The sequence below is a fragment of the Capsicum annuum genome, chromosome 10 (genome assembly GCF_002878395.1).
Source record: "Capsicum annuum cultivar UCD-10X-F1 chromosome 10, UCD10Xv1.1, whole genome shotgun sequence".
In the NCBI taxonomy this organism is placed as follows: domain Eukaryota; kingdom Viridiplantae; phylum Streptophyta; class Magnoliopsida; order Solanales; family Solanaceae; genus Capsicum; species Capsicum annuum.
In genome coordinates this window covers 187,331,815-187,352,511 of record NC_061120.1, presented here as the reverse complement: position 1 = coordinate 187,352,511, position 20,697 = coordinate 187,331,815, and the positions used below count along the sequence as shown (strand labels likewise).

The 20,697-nt window shown below is 30.0% G+C and overlaps 1 long non-coding RNA gene across 2 annotated transcripts; it reads left to right on the top strand.

Moving 5' to 3' along the window:
* The first annotated feature begins 3,095 nt into the window (after positions 1 to 3,095).
* Positions 3,096 to 8,412, top strand: LOC107843432. Of its 2 annotated transcripts, XR_001666355.2 has the most exons (3): positions 3,159 to 3,329; positions 7,528 to 7,639; positions 8,043 to 8,412. It is a non-coding gene; the product is annotated as an uncharacterized LOC107843432 (long non-coding RNA). The 2 variants fall into 2 exon arrangements; XR_007046285.1 differs by lacking the exon at positions 7,528 to 7,639 and having other exon boundaries at positions 3,096 to 3,329.
* The last annotated feature ends 12,285 nt before the right edge of the window (positions 8,413 to 20,697 follow it).

Below are 20,697 nucleotides of genomic sequence, written 5' to 3'. Positions count from 1 at the left end.
TGTTATTTGCAGATGAATTGGTTCAACAATCAAGTGAAAGCTTGTAAGTACTTTAATATACATTTACCAATATCATTTGTAGAAATTAAATTTTATTATTCAATTTTTTTTGTAGGAACGGTGGTCTGTATATGATAACATACGCAGAGTGTCTTTCTTATGGTAAAAGAGTTTCTTTGATTGAGTTAAACCCCAACACACTTCGTACATGTTATGCTGCACTATTGTGGGACTATATATGACATGAGAAAACAAGAAGCAAATGCTCAAAGCCGAATAACTAGTGTCACTGAAGTTTTAGAAATATGATGATTGTTGAATTTATTACATTGGATAGTCGACAAACTGGTGTATGGATGTTGTTTTTTTTTGTACAAACTTATTTCATGTTTTGAAATGTTTAAATGTTACTTATTTTGAAGTGAACGAAAGTAATTCATTTCTGTTGTATAAGTTGAATATGTTTTCAACAATTTTGTACTATGTGTTTTACTCCGGTGTTCAATAATATTGGTTGCAGTGCGATTGACCTCTGAAATACATATGCAGTCTTGAAATTTTCAATACAAATACATATGCACTTACCTTCATATATATTCTAATTTGTGTTCATTTACTTTCAAAATACATATGAGATGAATTCAACTTTAAGTTTGTGAATTGAATGAAAGAAATTCATTTAAGTATCTTATGTAGTTTTATTTTTTTTTCTGTGAGATTTAGAGATCAAAAATACATATACGATGTTCAGATTTTGCATTAAATAAATACATATGCAGAATATATCATATGTATTTATCCTTTGTTCAATAATTTCAAAATAAATATGAGGTGATTCAAACTAACTAATTTAGAAAAATGCACGAAATTAATTTATTTTAAAATTTTATTAAAATCATATGAAACTGCATTAAAAATACATATGCAATATACATCATATTTATTTTAATTTTTCTTCATTCTAAAGCTAACATTCATATGAGGTTAACCAAAGTTACTAAATTTGTACTAAAAATACATATACAGTGTTCAAAATACATATGATATGTAGATTCAAAATACATAAGCAGTGTTCAGATTTTGCATTATATACAAATGTAACATTTATATTAAACAGTGCTTAGATCGCAAATGCTAAATAAATGTTTAGAACCATAAAAATGAGTTCATTATTATAAAAAGTGCAGAAGAAAGTATTAAAAAATAATACAGAAAAAAAGTATCATTTATGATATTTCCTACAAGAATGTCCGTTGTGACCCTTAGTCCCACATCTAGTGCATGAGTTGATGTTCTTCTTTCCAAACATATCTCGACCCTATTTTCCACGATCCTTCTTTGCAGGAGGTCTTCCAAGAGGACGTTTGTACTTTGGTGGCAGTACAATTATTATAGACGTGTCATTTATCTGGGAGCATACCTAATTTGTATTTTGATATGGGTCAATAGAATTTCATCACATCCAACAACTAAATTCGATCATTCATTGATCTAGAATTTCAGAAAATAATTAAATAAAATTCAAATAGAAATTTGTTTAAATTATGTTCATAATTGAAATTCTATAAAGCTTCACAATTTGTTCAAAAAATACATTAAAATAAAATTTGTTTAAAGTAAAATACAAACACAACAAAAGTTTTCAACCAAGTACAGAAACTACTGAATCGAACAGAAGTAAAATACGTATAACATATATTTTCACATATACAGTTATATTCTGAAATTCCGACAAACAAACCAAAAATACATATGCAGTGTTAACACTAAGCATAGCAAAAATACATATGGAGTTTTAACATTAAACACAAAAAAATACATCTGGGAGCATACCTAATTTGTATTTTGATATGTGTCAATAGAATTTCATCACATTCAACAGCTGAATTCGATCATTCATTGATCTAGGATTTCAGAAAATAATTGAATAAAATTCAAATCAAAATTTGTTTAAATTATGTTCATAATCGAAATTCTAGAAAGCTTCACAATCTGTTCAATTGTTAAACCGATCAAAATAACAACAAACGATCATCAAATAAATAGTCGAACAGTGAAATTTTAATACCTGAAACAACTTCTAAACTGAAATTTGGCAACAAATAGTTGAATTCTGAAGTTTTTGTTATATATGTTGAATTTACTCCTTCATTGCTTATAACTCGAAATTCGTTTAGAAATTATTCATACAAAATTTAACGGCGACAACAAAAAACTATATAGGAGTATCAGTAAATAAATCTACGATGCATCACAAATTGAGTAATTGAAAAAAACGATCGGCAAAAACAATATATACTCAAAAAAAAAATACGGTACTACCTGAAACAACACTTAAGCACTAATTCGTAGAAGATAATTGAATTCCAAAGTGTTATCGAAAACAAGGTAATGTTGATAGTTGAACTTTACGAATGTTTTTTTTGAACATCAACAAGTACAATTGAATTTGATTGTTCAATTACAGCGAATTTGAAGCTTCAACAAAAATTTGAATTGATTTTTTTTTAAGGATCATGCGTTTAGCGACTGGAAAATTGAATTGAATTTTTTTTTTGAAGAAGAATCATGCATATAGCGAGTGGATAATACAATTTTTTTTTTGAATTTGAATAGGGTTGTTGGAAGGTAACGGAAAAAGGGTGATTAGTGAGCTTTTAATGGGATTGTAATCTTTAATTGTTAATTTATGAAATTATTACCATATTTAGATCAGATAATTAATGCAATAAAAATAATTGTATTTGTATTTTTATAGCAACACTTTGCAAAAATACATATCAAAAGTTGCTATAATATGCAATTATGAAAGTATTGCTATGAAAGGATTAAAGTATGTATTTCTGAATTTCTGTACTGGGTTTTCGAGTTGGGGCTTAGTTTAGTGGGTTTTCTTTATCAGGTTACCCATAAATTGGGCCCTGTACAGTGTACTAAATTAAAGTATAAATAACATAAATATCAATTTTTTAAAAATAATTATACTTTTTTCTACTTTTTTTTTTTTAGTTACTTTACTCTCTCTATTAATATAGATAATATAACTAACATACACATAACATTTATGAAATTTTTATAGTATATTTAGCAAGATAAATGTTTTATAATATTAAAAATAAGTTGTTTATTTGTGTAACGTTTAGTAAATTAAATAGTATTCCATCGGACCAAGTCTTCACTTAGGGTTATTCACTACTTGTCTCTCATAAGTCTCACTACTTTCACTTAGAGAATAGAGATACACTGTTGCTGGTTGCTGCTCAACAGTTTAAGAGATGAAACGTTGTTGCTGACTGTTGCTACTGCGCTCAAGACTCAAGAGTGAATAGGTAACTTTTATTCTGATAATATCATTCTCTGTAGTTAATATTCTGTTTCATCTTCGATTTCTGTCCCATCTTCGATTTTTCCATCTGTAGTTCATCCAATTGGTGTAGAAAAAGTAGCCACAAATTTACTAGGAGGAAATACCTAAAACATTATTGTAATCGTTAGTTTACATTAATAAATCTACATCGAGCTTGTAGAATAAGGTTTAATGGTGCTTGCTGTTTGTCAGATGATATTGTGTTAATTGCCGAATATTATCGAGAGAACCAAAGCTAGAACTGAGATAGAAAAGGCAGAAAATATTTGCAACATGTTTGACTCTAGAGAAAGAATAAATATGAAAATGGGACTGGACAACATTGTGGTATCTAAATGGTAGTAATAGCTTAGATAGTTAAACTCAGATAACAACAAACAGTAGAATGGAATCATTCAAATAATAATTCTTCAGATTTAATGAACAAAACTGATAAACTAAAGAAACTTGCTTAATTTCAATACCTAAATACTCAAGTAAATAGTTGTTGTTTGTTGTTTGTTGTTTTTGGTTGATTTTTTTGTGTGTTTTGTTGTCTTGTTATTTGATTATTTTTCTTTTTAAAATCACGGTCACAATAACACAACTAAATGACAGAGAATACTATAGTTGATAAAGTAATTGGTGAAAGTAGAGCTTCTGATCGAATGTAGTGAATCAAAGTCAGACCATTGTGTCTAAAGAAAAGAAAGAATGGAGAAAAAGATCTCGTGCATGGAATTATTTTACTACTAAAGTTGATTTCAAAGGAAATAAAAAAGGTGTTTGTAACTATTGTAAACAAGAGTATTTGGCTGATACAAAAGATCATGGTACGACGACAATTCTTGATCATATAAATAAATGCAAAAGAATGCCCCATAATATTGATACTAGGCAATCAACGATAGCATTTCAACCAATTACGGGGGGTAACAAGGGTGATGTATCAATTATTTCATGAAAATTTGATCAAGAAGAGTGTGGAAAAGCTTTGTGTCATATGATAATTCTTGCTGAGCTTCCTTTTAGATTTGTTGAAAAAGAATTTTAAATAACTTATGAAAGTGGTATAACTTTTTTTTTTGAATTTCTTCTCATACCACTGTTACTCGTGATTGTTTTGATCTCTTTGATGAAGAGAAAAATAAAATGAGCAGCATTTTTAATGAAACACAATAAAGAGTGTGTATAACTACTGATACTTGAACTTCTGTGCAAAGAATCAATTGTATGTGTATTACTTCTCATTGGATTGATAAAGATTGGACTTTGCGTAAAACAATAATCAATTTTTGTCCAATTTCTATTCACAGAGGTGAAGATATATAAAATGGTATTATTAAGTGTTAGCATGAGTGGGTATTGCATCAGAGTTTCACTGTTATAAGTGATAATGCTAGTTCAAATAGTGTGTGTGGTTGAGTTGTCCAAGCAATTGACTTAGTGGGGAACCAATCTTATTAGTGGTAAGTACCTTCATGTTAGGTGTATGACGCATATTATAAATCTTGTCGTTAAGGATGGTATAAAAGAAGCAATTGTATCTATTGAACGAGTTAGACAAGTAGTGAGATACATTAGTCGATCTCGTGCTAGATGGAAGAACTTCCAAGAATGTTTTGAAGATGAAAATCTTATTAAGAAATCATTATGCTTAGATGTTCCTACAAGATGGAATTCCACCTACTTGATGTTGAACAGAGCTATTGAATATGAGGGTGCAATTTTAAATTATGTTGATCGTGCTATTGGTTTGGCACGTCATCTTGATTTTGGTCATATCCGTGTGTGTGATGGTGATATTGTGGATGAACAACCTGCAGGTACACTTTTGAGTAGTGATTGGATAGTGTCAAAAAAATTTCCAAATTTCTTGTATTAATTTTTAAGCTTACTTTGAAGGAATCTAGATCAACAAGTTACATCAAGTATTTATTTTCTTGAAATTTGTCAAGTTGGATTTTACTTGACAAAATTGATATGAAGTGACGATAGTGTTTTGACTCAAATGACAACAAAGATGGAGAAATTTGAGAAATATTGGGGTGATGCAACCAAAATGAATAAGATGATTTTCATACCTTATGTTTTGGATCCTCGCCACAAATTTTCCACTCTTGGTTAATGGCGGAGCTAGGATTATCATTAAGGGGTTTACAAGAACATACGAACTAGCCGAAGGGGGTTCAATATCTACTATATATATATATAAAAAAATAATTTTAACCATGCAAATATTGTATAATTTTTCGTCGAAGGGGGTTCGGATGAACTCCCTATCTAAAGGGTAGCTCCGCTCCTGCTCTTAGTTTTGGACTTAAGAAGATGTTTGGGGACAAAGTGACAACTATAGAAAAAGATGTACGAGAGTACATGAAATCAAAATCATTGTTTGATGTGTATGCAAAGTCTATTTCAAAAGACAAAGGTGGTAACCTATCTTAAACAGAAGTGGAGGCTTCTAGTTCAAGCTCTATGATTATGGAAGATATTGGTGACTTTTATGAGGAATTAAGTAGACACGGATCTTGAAGTGGAGCCGAGAATTCTAAGTCACCATTGGATAAATATGTTGCAGAAGATATTAAAGTTGGAAAGCCTGATTTTAAGTTTGAGATGGCTTGAGATATTTTAGTTGTTCCTATTTCAAGTGTAGCATCAGAATGTGCTTTTAGTATCGGGGGAGGGGGGGACATTCTTGATTAATTTAGGAGTTCATTAACTCCTAATTGATACAAGTCTTTAGTGTGTCAACAAGATTGACTTTGAAGTGAATCCCAACCTATAAGTCTCGAGAAGAATTTAGATTCTCTCGAGAAACTTAGACAGGGTAAGAAAAGAACCTTTCATTTGGTGAATTATTTATTAATATTTTTGTTACTTGAGTCTTGACTTGTTTTTAGGCCAAACTTGGAAATGAATTAAGTTACTTATGTTTGTTTTTTCAAGTTTATACTGTTTTGGTCAAGTTTATAATGCGTTGTATTTTATCTCATATGGGTTATGAGTCCTTGATTTTGAGTTCCTACACTAGTTGGCTTTTGGCAATTCTCTATTGCATATGAAGATTGAGCATTAGTGCTTGTTGTATATTGTAAATATGACAGTCCACACTGGATGCAAAATATTTCTAACTTGAGATTTCTTTCCTAAGGTAGAACAACATAAATAACCCAGTGAAAAAGGAATAACAAAACAAAATCAGTTTTTTTATAGTCAAGAAAGTAGTTGAAATGAGAAGAACTTTCTAATTAGAACCGAAGTTGAGATCCATTCTGGCTGCAGCTGTTGTGAGATGTTCTACTAAGTTGGTTGGATGGTTATTATAAGAACAGTAACTATAAAAGTGAGTATGAACTCAGTGGCTCCCTCTCCATTGTAAACTTTCTCAATTGCAGTAGATCAATTACTAATCATGATTTACACGTATGTGGTCTCACTGCCTTCCTATTTCAAGTGGATATTTAGACCAATATAGTGCAACTAATCATAGGCACCAACGGTTATATGGAAAAACTATATTACTTCTATTATAAAATATCTCATGGCCTCAGAGTCGGTAAAAAGATCTACTAAGTACCTAGACTAATAAAACTACCAAACAATATCCACTGGAAGCAGTCCCAATGCCTACCGTTAAGAAAAGTAGCTCCCTCTTAAGATGCAAGAGAAACAAAAAAATGAATTAAACCTTGTAAATTTAGAACATAGAGTAATTCATTTGCAAGAGATCTGTGCAGTGCATTTCAACAGAGATCTTTCTCTTTTACAACAGCAACAACAGCAAACCCAGTATATTCCCACATAGTGGGGTCTGGGCAGGGTAGTGTGTACGCAGTCCATACCACTACCTCTCAAGAGGTAGAGAGGCTGTTTCCGATAGACCCCCGGCTAGATCTTTCTCTTTTGATCGGATACAAATTCATTATACCATGGTTGTATAGTGACAGAATAACATTTGAAATCCTTTCCTTGTCACTTTAACATATAGTAAACATTGTCATGGCTTCACTATATTCATTATATTTATTAAGTAACAGGAAAGTCTTGTTTTTTGGACTAAGTAACAATTCTCTAGTTTTATTAGTTAATGTTGTGAAGGTTTTGGAAGTTAGTTGATGATTTTGTTAATCTGTAAATCATAAATTTGAACCAGCTGACTCCTTTTCTTAATCTAGTTGTTTAGTTTCTTTGTTGTTGAGAAGTCACTTTTCAAGGAAGGACTACCTAACTTCTTTTGTGCAACTCAATGCCGAAAAGAGTCGTTTTCAGAGAACATTTGTAAACCAGGTATCTACGAATTAATGTCGATACACGGGTATGTTGTTATTTTAGTGAAATTGTTGTTATTTTAGTGAAATTGTCCTTATAGTTAGTTTGAATTGTTGACAAATTTTAGTGTGCATGTACATTTGGCAAATCATGATCATTGCCAACTTTTGCTGGAAATGTGCTCTTTGATAGTTAATGAAAGCTAAATAAAATAGATGTGCACATTTGGTGAGATCTTCAATCATACTTTAAAGTAAATGTCAAATGAGTGAAATTTCTGATCTGCTGAAATTTCTTTGAAATGGAGAAGAGGGCAAGACGTTGTGTGTGTTCAATTCAGCATATTTCATGAAGAATGCTTTAGGTTAGTACTAATACTTTGTTTCTCTGTTTACTAATACTTTGTTTCTCTGTTAACTAGGTTTCATCATGCCCCCACTTAGTAGACCTAAAGGTTGATCACATATTTGGAGTCACTATGAAATGCTTGAAGTAGATGATGATGGACAAAACAAAGTAACGTGTGTTCATTATGATAATTTACATATGGAAAATTGGGACCAACTGCTTAGTGAAACATATTGAGAGTTGTTTGGAGAGGATGTGTAATGACCCTCATGGTCATTTTCAGTGTTTTCATATATTTTTGGGATTTAGAGCTTTCTTATAACTGCCCACGTTATTTATGACTTGCTGGGACTGATAGTTCGGTTCCCGGGTGGTTTGTTTGAGAATTTTAGTGATATCAAATATATTATGGGGTGTTTAATATAAATTGACATTTGGTAGAAGTATAATTTATTACCCTTCCAGAATATTTCTAACTTGTATAAAAATTCTTTATTTATGATATATGTATACTACTTTATAATAACTTTTATAGTCTATTAATATTTTAAGCGGAGAGAGTAAATCTAGAAATGTTAAAATATTATTATTATATAATAGAGATTTTATTTGAAATAATTTTTAATTAATTATGACATATTCAAAATATTATATTTAATTTACCACGAACGTATATCCGAATATATACATTACGAGATTAAATTTGATAGTGTTATATATATATATATATATATATATATATTAGTCTTGGGCCCAACCTCAAGATATAAATATACTGTGTAATTTATTAAATAAGTAGTATTTGTTTCATATTTTCAACAATATTATTTAGATTAATCATATCTAGGCTATAAAATTTCAGAACTATTAAAGTTTTACATTTGCCCGATGCTTATAATCCTAGATTCGAACTAATATAAAAGATTAAATTTGTAATTACTTTTTTTTATCTTTTTGCTTTTTGTAACATTAAGTTATTGAAAGAATAGTTCAAAATTTTTTGCAAACTCTTAAAAATTAAATCATTGTATAAACGTATTTGCAAGTTAAAAGAAAAAAATATTTGTATTTTCAAATCAATATGTAATATAAAAATTGTTTTCACGGAATGTTTTGAGAATATAACATCCAATAATTCAAATTAAACTTAAATCATATGTTAGATTAATTTCTTGAATAGTTGCACTCCTATGTGAATCAATATATATTTTGAGATTAATTTTTTCCAGAGGTTAGAGATTGAATTTAAGTCTTGTAAAACATCTTTAAAATTTTCTTATTTATTAAATTATATGAAGGCAATTGAAACTAAAGTAGTAAGCAACTGAAACATAATGAAAAACTCAATAGTAATTTTTTATATTAAGACACATCATCAAGTATAAAGATTCATGTCGCAAGGAGGAAATACTTCATTTTTATCAATCACATGCCGCTGTTTTAGAGATTAATAAATTTCCTAAAATAAATTAAAAAATAATTAAATTTCAATATAAGAAATATATACAAAAAAAAAAGTAATCTAATAGTAAACAAGAAGGGATTATAAAATAATACTATATATAATTCAGTTATAGAGGTCCAAATGAAAATAATCATTTAATAATGAATGAGGACAAAAATAATAATGTGTTGGAAAAAATAATAGACATATGTAGCAATTTCATTGTATAAATATTTTGTGGGGACTATCAAATCTTATCTTATTCTCTCTTATATATAAGTACTACTTAGCCATAACATGTGCTAAGCCCGAGCCCAAACTCTAAATATAAAAATAATAATATTTTAATTAAAAAAATTGATTTGTATTATATTCTTTTACTGTATAATTAATAAAATCTAATGACACGTCAAAATAAATTATTCATGAATTTTATTAGTACTAAATTTGCCAAAAATTTATAACAAAATAAAGATATAAAGAGTAATTTAATTGACTTTCTTATTCATAGTTATAGTATTTTTAGTTTTGACATACTCTGTATAAAATTATTTTCCTCCAAAAATAAAAAATAATTTTCACTATGTTACCTTAATTAAACAATACCAATTTACTATAAGTTTTTTGCTATGTAAACATTCAGTTGTCTTAATTTTGATTTAAAAAAAATATTAGGGCCATCATCATTATATAAAACATATTCATTAAAAATTAAGTATAAACATTAAAAATAAAATATAATATAAATCAGAGAAAGTAGAGAGATAAAAGAACTCATAAAAATTTGTTACTCTTTTAATTATTTGTCTTACTTCTTTTTTGGTATGTCCTAAAAAAAGGCTTTTTTTATATTTAGTAATTTTTTAAAATTTTAACATTCTATATGATAAGTCTAAGATCACAAGATTTAAAAATTACATACTCCATCTATCTCATGTTAGTTGGGGGTTTGGGCCACAGGTGACAAAACAGATTTAAAATGAGGTGTAGGTAGGGCTGACAATTTCAGCCCATATTTGTGAAAAGAATTCATTTAACCCATATTTATTGAATTGGATCACTCATATTTCAAATGGGTAAACATGGACTTCAACTCATTTCAAAAGCTCATACAAATATGGACAAAATGGGTAAAATATGGGTACCCATTTAAATACAGAGATCACCCACATATGTTTAAATTTTTTTTTTCTAGTTTTTTTTTTCTTTCTTTTTTCCTTTAATTTATTTTTTTGGTTTTTCATTTTTTACTCGTTTCTTATAATTTATTTTTTTCTTTCTCATTTTTTCATTTATTTTTTTTTCTTTATATTTTTTTCATTTTTCCCTTTCTCATTCTTATTTGATCATTCATATTCGCTTGAAACCTACATGAGTTAATTAATTTAAACTTCTAATTATTCCATTTAGCCTATACAATTTATAGCATGTCTTATCAATTAAATATAATCCATAGTCTCACTCCTTTATTATTATTTTTTTCTATCTTTTATTTTTTTCTTTTCTAGTTTTTTTTTTTTGTTTTTTTTTTCTTTCTTTTTCCTTTAATTTACTATTTTTTCTTTCTTTTTTCCTTTGATTTATTTTTTTTTCTTTTTCATTTTTTGTTTTTTTTCCACTTATTTTTTACTCGTTTCTTACACTCTTTTCTTTCTTCTATTTCATCAATTTTTTTCTTTTTTAATTTTATTTGTTTTTTCTTCGCATTCTTTTTTTTTTTTTGTATTTCCGTTTTCCCCTTTTTCATTCTTGGTTCGTCATTTTTCTTTTCTTTTTTTTTTATATTTTTTTCCTCATCTTTTTTTTCATTGCATTTTATATTTTAAATTTTTTCTTTACTTTAAATTTATTTGTATCGTACTATATATTTCAAATAATTTTATTATTTGTATTTGAATAGCTTAGTTGTTAATATGTACAATTTATCATTTGTATTTATATACAAATAACTGTATGAATTAATTGTATTTTCTCGAGACTAAAATATATAAATATACACTGTATCATTCAATGCAAATGTGTCATTAGTATTTGTATATCAAATTTATTATTTATATTTGTATATATACAAGTATCATTAGTATGCATATGATTCAAGTTGTATAAACATGTATCATATGATAAAAATGTAACATTTGTATTTGTATAAGAGCTTAGGGTCAGGCAAGATAGGAAGTACGTAGAAACCTTGATTTGTTTACTTCTTGCGACTGCTAATGATATTTGGTTTGACGAATGTAATCCCAAGATCTTTCAGGATACTATCTCTGTATCTGTCCATTAGGTGGAGTCCACTTGAGTGTACTTACGCAAATTATAAATGTTGAGCGAATATAAATCAATATGCGCTTAGTGTAATTTCATTATCATAAAAAAAAGAAGAAGAAAAGCAAAAATAGAAAAAAAAACAAAAAAGAAAAAAAAAGAAGAAGAAAGAGAGGTAGAAGTTAGATATAGAAGAGAGAAAAAAAGCGTAAAGAAAGAATTGAAAAAAAAAATACAAAAAAATCAAAAAGAAAAAATAATGAAAAAGGAGAAAAGGAAAAAGAAAAAAAATGATGGTAAATATAAATATACTGAGTGGTTATGATATTTCAGTCATCATCCATAATTTGTACTTGGTTTAACCATGTTATTCGAAAATAAAAAAAATATAAAACATAAAATACAACCCAAAATGAAAAAATGAGAAAGAAGTAAAAACAAAAATAAATAAAAAAATAGAAAAAAAGGAGACTAAAAAGGAAAAAAAAAAAAGAGAAGCAGAGGGTAGAGATAGAAGAGAGAAAAAAAGAAATAAAAGAAATAAAAAAATAAAACTAGAGGCTACATATAGAAGAGCGAGAGAGAAAAAAACTAAAAAAAGAAAACAAATAAAAAAAAGTCAAGTTGCTATGATATAGAAGTTTTAAGTTTTTGACTTTAGGAGTTAAAGTGGGTTGAAACCATTTTTACCCAATCCATATTTGACCAAATCCATATTTACCCATATTTATATGGGCAGATTGTAATCCAAACCATTTTTTCTCGATCCATATTTAACCCGTCCAAATCCAATCCAATCCGCCCATTTGCCACCAATAAGTATAGGTGACATAAGTCTTAATAATTGAGTAGATGTGAAAATTACTTAATTATGGTTTAAGAAAGTTTAGAAAATTTCAAAATAACCCACAAGATTTTTAATTTACACTTTGATCTAAATGTTAGTTAGTATATAACGGGGAGCGAAGAAAAAAAAACGCCTTTTTCTCTCTCCTCATCTATTGTTATTTTCTCTCTCTTCGCGATATTTATTGTTCATTGTTGCTGCTGCTTTATTCATCATCTTCTAATTCATTATCATCATCATACACTTCATTATCATCTTCATATCTTCTTGTTGACCATTGTTATTGTTACCCCAACTACTGCTCTTTGACCAAATTCTTATGTCAAATTTTGTTTCGCAAATCACTTTCAACTTTGGAATTTACTTGAGAGAAGACTTTGGTAAGTCAGATTATATTTTTTAGTTGAATATGGGTAACTGTTAGTGTGTTGTTTTTTCAATAATAGCTAGCAGACGAACATGAATGCAATACAAGAGCAATCTGTTTAAACAGATCCATTATCTGTGGCACCAGATAAATGTTCTGTTGTAACAGTAGACTCATGTTGGATTCATGTTTATGGGTTCTAGGTGCCCGTAATATGAAACGAATAGATGGTTATTCTGTTGCACCAGATTAGTAATCTGTTTCAACAGATAAATAGTCTGTTTCATCAGATTACTAATATGTTTCGAACAACAAAATACAGTTTCTGTCACACACAAACACAAACCTAACAGATAACTCATATGTTCTTGTTATTGATACTGGAATAAAATTATTCCTTAATTGTAGACATTCCATTTGTTAAGAAATAGAAATAGACAACACAAAAATTAAATAAAAAATAAAAAGTCAAGTGCATCAAACATAATTTTTTATGAAACAAACAAAAAAAATACATAGATAAAAGAAAAAAAAAGCTTAATTATTATTATCATCATTATTATCATCATTATTATTTGTATGGCCGGCCGACCAATCTTCAACGGGCAGCAGCAACGCCTTCCTCAGCCTGCGGATCTCCTGCATCATCCTTGCTCTGACGGCGGCCAACTCCCAATGCAGGTCATGAACCTCCTTCTGCAGTTCCCGTTGACGTCTCATAAAATAGTGACATCCCATACAGGAACAATCATATCTAGAAAATGCATAAGTTGATAAAACACACGTAAAAACAAAAGTAAAGAAAAGAAAGAATTCGAATGTAATGTAATATACAACGAATATTTACACAAAAATCAAGAAAGAAACTTACCAGAGACAGGAAAAAACTATCAAGTCCTTGAGGAGAAAGTAGTTGAACGTGTAACAAGAGCAAGGAATAAATAGTGTGTAGTAGAATGAACGACTGAGTAAGGAGGGACCTATTTATAGAGGATTGAACTTGAATGAGTTACGCAAAAAATTGAAACTGTTCACCTCCATTTATTAATGACATTCTTGATTACTGTAAAACGTTATGACAATTAAATTAAGCAATATTGTGATAAGTCATGACTTTTCAACTTTATAATTATTAAAATAATTAGTTCTTTCCAACAACCATTTTTTTACACTGAGTTGGACAACAGATTATATATCTGTTACATCAGATAAATCATTTGTTACAACATATATATCATCCGTTGCAACAAATAGTTAACCTGTTGCATCAGATAATATATCTGTTGCAACATATAATATATATATATTTTTTTAAAAAATAAATTATCTTTATGAAATTTAAATTTTCTGACTTTTTAATTATATAAATTAATAAAGAAGATTTAAAAATAAAAATATTTCTGGTGAGTTTTTTACGGTTTAAATTGTGTTTATCATTTATTTCCTTATTCTTTTTTGTGAAAAGAAATGACTTAATTAAATCAAGCTGGTGAGTTTTTTATTATTGTGACAAGTCATAACTTTTTAGCTTATTAAATTTAAAATTTTTTTTCTCAATTTAAAAATTGAATACACCTGGTTTTTAATAACCGTTCCGTTTCTTTCTTTTCTTTAATAACCATTTTAATTAATTGAGTTATGGCAACAGATTGTATATCTGTTGCATCAGATATCTGTTTCAACAGATATACCATCTGTTGCTATAAATCGACCATCTGTTTAAGGAGTTTTTTTGATTTTTTCTAACTGATTTATCAGTCACAACATATTCATCATCACTTTCATCACCATTTACTGTCACAAGTGCTCAATCCCTACCTCCAACCGTCGACATGTTGAGAATAGGAAATAAATAGAATGATAATTAAATATTGAATAAGAATTAAAAATTCAAAGTCGACCAAACCAAACCAAACCAGACATATATATTGATTTTTTTTGAATCCCTTATAGGTAGATCGGATATAAAAAAGGAAAATACATACGCTAAAAGAAAGAAAAACCATAACCTAATTATTATTATTTCTATTATTATTACTATTATTACTATTAACCTGACAATTTTCATCTGGCAGCAGCTGAGTCCTCCTCAGCCTTGCTCCAAAGTCGGCCAAATTCCTCTGGAGTTCATCAAACTGTTTTTGAAGTTCCTGCAAGGACTTGATATGATCCTTCTTGTACGAATCTGGATCATCCATATTAGTATTGTAAGTAGAATGAACGAGTGAGTGAGGAGTGGGAGTGAGAGGAGGCCGGAGGGACCTATCTATAAAATGATTGAATTGGAAGGGATTGAACTTGGTCAAACAAAAAGCCACGACTGTTCATATCCCTTAATTAAATAAAACTGATAACTTTTTGAATATGTAAATAAAAAAAACGGATCTAAATACAATATTTTATCTTTTTATTGTATTTCGAAAAGAGACAGATTGGTAATCTGTTGCAAAATATATTCCACCTGTCAGATAACTTACAATACAACATATGGACAACCTATTGCAATAAATGGATATATCAGTTTGCTTTTCCATTAGCTGTGGCGTTTATTGCACTTGCTAGTCATCTGTTTATTCAATTTCATCGAGAGCAATCGATTTTTCTAAACACTTCTTGGCCAAACTCAATTTTTGCTCTTGGATTGCTTCTCTTTTTTTCTTTGCAACCTTCAACCAAATTAAATTTTTGCTATTGGATTGATGGCAAAAATTGAATTTGGAGGCCATCTTGAAGGATGCAAAGAAAAAAAGAGAAGCAATCCAAGAGCAAAAATTGAGTTTGTTCAAGAAGTGTTTAGAAAACTCTATTGCTCTCGATGAAATTGAATAAATAGATGACTAGCAAGTTGCAACAGATGCCACAGCTAATGGAAAATCAAACTAGTATATCCATCTGTTGCAACAGCTTGTCCATATGTTATATTGTAAGTTATCTGACAGGTGAAATATATTTTGCAACAGGTTAACAATCTGTCACTTTTCAAAATACAATTAAAAGATAAAATATTGTATTTAGATCCATTTTTTAATTTACATATTCGAAAAGTCATCAGTTTTATTTAATTAGGGGATATGAATAGTCATGACTTTTTTTTTGACTAAGTCAAGTCACCACCATTTCCAATTCAATTATTTTGTCATTATCGTCGTTAAGCTCAGTATAGAGCTCTTGATCTTTTGTGAGTTTGTCAACGAGGACCACTCACTTTCTTTCTTGGTGACTTTCTTATAATACTCCTCTTGGTCCTTCTTAGCTCTACACAAAGTCAAGGAGAAGTATGGAAGGTTCTCTTTGAGTTTTTCCAAGGCAAGCGCTCTCTCGGCTGATAAATCCTGTGTTGCAGCATATATGGATAGTGCAACACTCAATGCAGAACAGTTTTCGGGTAGAAGCAAGTCTTGAGAAGACATAATCAGTAATTTATCGATATCATCTTTCGCTGTGTGAAGCAGTTCTGTTGATATCTTGTCTTCTACGGAGAAGATTGATCAGCAGAAAAACCAAGTGATTGAGATCATTTAAATTGTTGACTAACTCGAGCAAAGACATCTTCTGGATTATCACAGTTCACAGGGCAGTCTGGTGGTTCAATAACATTAGATGTCTTGTTTCCGGTATTAGCTAATGATGGGGAGATTTTGCCTTCTTCACCATCCTGAGAGAAAAAACACTCAAAATTAGATGGAGTATCTCCACATAACAAAACAAGATGAACTAAATCTAGCATTCAATTTTTCCTTCCTATTCCCCACCCATTTTTATCTTCTCACCTTTATCAGATTTAAAATTTTTCTTTTTTTGGATACTTGATAATGCCTTGGAAATTGCTTTCTTTCTCCTCTTAGCCTTAATCTCTAATGGAGTGAATGAAACTGAAATCCTCTTTGATCGAATGACACTACTGTTAGATATCAATTCCTTTACATCAGTAGTTAATGCATTAACAGTATTAATCGCACCATCATGTTTTGCCTTGCACTCTTTACATTTGCATTCACAAGATAAGCAAGGAAGGGCAAGATTGATCATTCTTCTACCATATAGAGGACAACATATCCGTCATGCAAAAGTCTACACCGTCGCCAGAAATGCTTGCCACAACAAAATTTTGTAGAAGGAATATCAAATAAACATGAACAACATCCGACATTAAATCTTAATAAGGCATCAGAACCATATTCATGGTCCCTCAGCCTTATCAGTTCAGACCTATCAAACTTAACTATAAAATTGCAAATATCTTATTTGAATGATCTATGATTAATCGGTAAAAACAACATTCACAAAATCAGTGTACTCTATGTGTGTTTCCATGATAACATTATCAGTAATACATACCTCCCACATATGAAGTGGTTCCATCTGTATGAAGCTTATTCCTCCAAACCTATCTTTACTTCAGCCTCTTGTGATGGTCAGGCAAAAGTTGATCAACTTTCAGTTCTGTTTATATCTACAAAGAAGAAGGAAAATATTTATGTCACAAAAAGAAAATTATCCTTCTGTTGCAACAAATATAGAGTCTGTTGCATCAGATGAGGAGTCTGTTGTGTCAGATGTGGAGTTTGATGCAAGAGATATAGAGTCTGTTGGAATACATAGCAGCCTTGCTGGTGGTTTGATTTGTTCCAACAGTTGCTCCGTCTGTTGCAATATCAACAACATCATAAACTACAAACAACAAAAAAAAAACATCAACAACAAAGAAAACAACAACATTTGTTCCAACAACATCATCAATAATAAAGAAACATACATCCTATGTTCCAACACCATCAACAACCAGGGATGGACCCGCATGGAGTCCTCTGGGTGCGCGAGCACGGACTGAACTCTTATCGAACTTTATATATGTATATGAAAATTAAGAAAAACTGTATATAATCTAATCAGTAAGCACCGATAGTAAGAGTTGTTTGGTTAGCCTAGTTGTTGTTTATGGGTGCTTAAGGCTATTTATTTCTTTTGGTCTTGAGTTTAATTCCCACTCAACACATTTTAATTTTGGTAACCAACTCCTCTCTCCTTATTCACTTTAAACTTTCTTTTATTTTTTTCTCTTTTACTCCTTGTGTTGATTGTTCAGACTCCACTATTTTTAAGCTAAGAAGCACCCACTGTCTAATAAACCTGGATCCACCACTGTCAACAACACCACACCATAAGTTCCAACAATTCCAACCCCACTAATAACATCAATAACAGCATCAACAACAAAGAAACAAACAAAATACATAAGAAAATGATACTTCCAACAAGTCTTTTAAACTTCTCCCAACAGATGACTTTTTTTTGCATCTTGTAATAAAAATTTTCGGTTCGGTTATTCAGCAATTAAAAGTTTCTTCAATTTTTTAAAATAAATATGATATGGGAAAATGGTAATTAAATAAAAAAAAGATGTAAATAACTTGCAAGAAGAAGACGAGAATGAAAGAGCAATAGTGAATCATATCATACCTTAATGTCAAAAGAGGGTCAAAACAATAATTTCAGTCGAGGAATCTAAGATATGGATATGGATCGGTTTAGATCCAAACGAAAATTTATGAGAAAGAGGAGAGAAAAAAAGGCTGTGATAACCCTAAAGAGGATAGAAAGAAAAAAAGATGAGAGACGAATAAAATAAATTTAGGGCTGAAGGAGAGAAGAGGAGAGATAAGATAATTCTAATTTCTAGATGTACTGCCCTTAATATTAAATGACTAAACAAAGTATATTTAGTCAAATTTATATTTTCAAAGTATAATTAATAAGGTTAATTTGGTAGTAAAATAAACCCCTAATTAATATTTTCTTAATGGGTGTGCCAAGTCAATATGAAACTGAAGAAGTATTAGGGATTTCAATATTCATTAATTAATATTTCACTAATAATTTGAGCGGCACGAGGAAGAAAACGGGTGACATTGAAAAGACAGGACAAGACTACTCAATGAGATTTTTGATTTATCCAAGAAACATTTTTTACCTCCTTTAGTAGTACTACTACTTTATCTACTCGGACAGAAGTTTGCTTTAAAATTAAAAGAACAAAAAAGATTTTCAAATAGATATGTCATCTGTTGCAACAGATTTAAATATCTGTTTGAAAAATCCCAATAACTCAGTCGTCTGTGACAATAGATGGAAATGTCCATTTGATAACTAAATCAGAAATGCCATCTGTTACAAAAAATATCAATATCTGTTTGAAAATTTCCAATAGCTCAGTCATCCGTCATAACAAATGCAAATATCTATTTGATAATTAAATCAGATATGTTATCTGTTGCAACAGATATTGTTATCTGTTTGAAATTCTCCAACAGCTCAGTCGTTTGTTGCAATAGATTTCATTGCAATTGATTTAGGTGGAACTAGGGATGAAATAATGAGCTCCTCATTAACTTAATGTTAAGATTAATAATAGTACCTATATCGATCTAGGTAGAACGAGGATGAATGAATAAGGTCACAGGGTCAACTACAAATCCAATTGAGTTGTTGCATTTGCATGGTGTTAGTATTGTCTTCATCCCGACCCGAGTCGTCGATCAATCACTTTGAGTTGAAATGAGTTCTCATTAACTTAATGTTAAGATTAATAATAGTACCTACATCGATCTAGGTGGAACTAGGGATGAATGAGTGAGCTCAAAGGGTCAACTACAACTTTAATTGAGTTTTTTGGCAATTGCATGATGAGACGGTACTGCATTCCTCTCGACAAGAGTCATAGATCGATCACTTTGAGACGAACCGATTCTTACTACCTCGTATGTTTAACTAATACCTTAATTGAATAATCTGAGACTAGGGGTGAGTTCTCATAGGGTCAACTACAACTTTAATTGAGTCTTTTGGTAATTGCATGATAAGACGGGACTGCGTTCCTCCCGACAAGAGTCGTCGATCGATCACTCTGAGCCAAACCGATACTTACTACCTTATATGTTCAATTAATACCTTAATTGATTAATATAGGACTAGGGGTGAGTTCTCATAATGTCAACTACAATAGATGACAGTGCCTATTTGATAATTTGCAACAAATGGATAATCTATTGTGGCATTGACTTAATCTATTTGATAATTTACAATAGATGGGTAATCTATCGCAACAAATGACTTAAACTGTTTGATAGTTTAAAAAATATTCATGATCTGTTGCAACAAATGACGTAATCTGTTTGATAGTTTATAATAGATGTGTAATATGTTGCAACAGATTACATAATCTATTTGATCCAACAGAAAAGACATCTGTTGCAACAGTTTGAACATTTGTTTATATATAATTCAATTGAGTTCATATGTTAGACTAATACCTTAATTGAATGTGAGTTCTCAGAGGGTCAACTACAACTTAAATTTAGTCTTTTGGCAATTGCATGATGAGACGGTGCTACGTTCCTCCCGTCTAGAGTCGTCGATCAATCACTCTGAGTCGAACCGATTCTCACTATCTCATATGTTAGACTAATACCTTAATTGATTAATCTAGGACTAGGATACTAATACCTTAATTGAATAATCTAGGACTAGGGGTGAGTTCTAATAGGGTTAACCACAACTTCAATTGAGTCTTTTGACAATTGCATGATGAGACGGTACTGCGTTCCTCCCGACCAGATTCATCGATCGATAACTCTGAGCCAAATTAATTCTTACTACTACATATGTTAGACTAATGCCTTAATTGATTAATCTAGGACTAGGGTACTAATACCTTGATTAAATAATCTGGGACTATGGGTGAGTTCTCATAAGGTAAACTATCGATTAATCTAGGACTAGGGGTGAGTTCTCATAGGGTCAGCCAC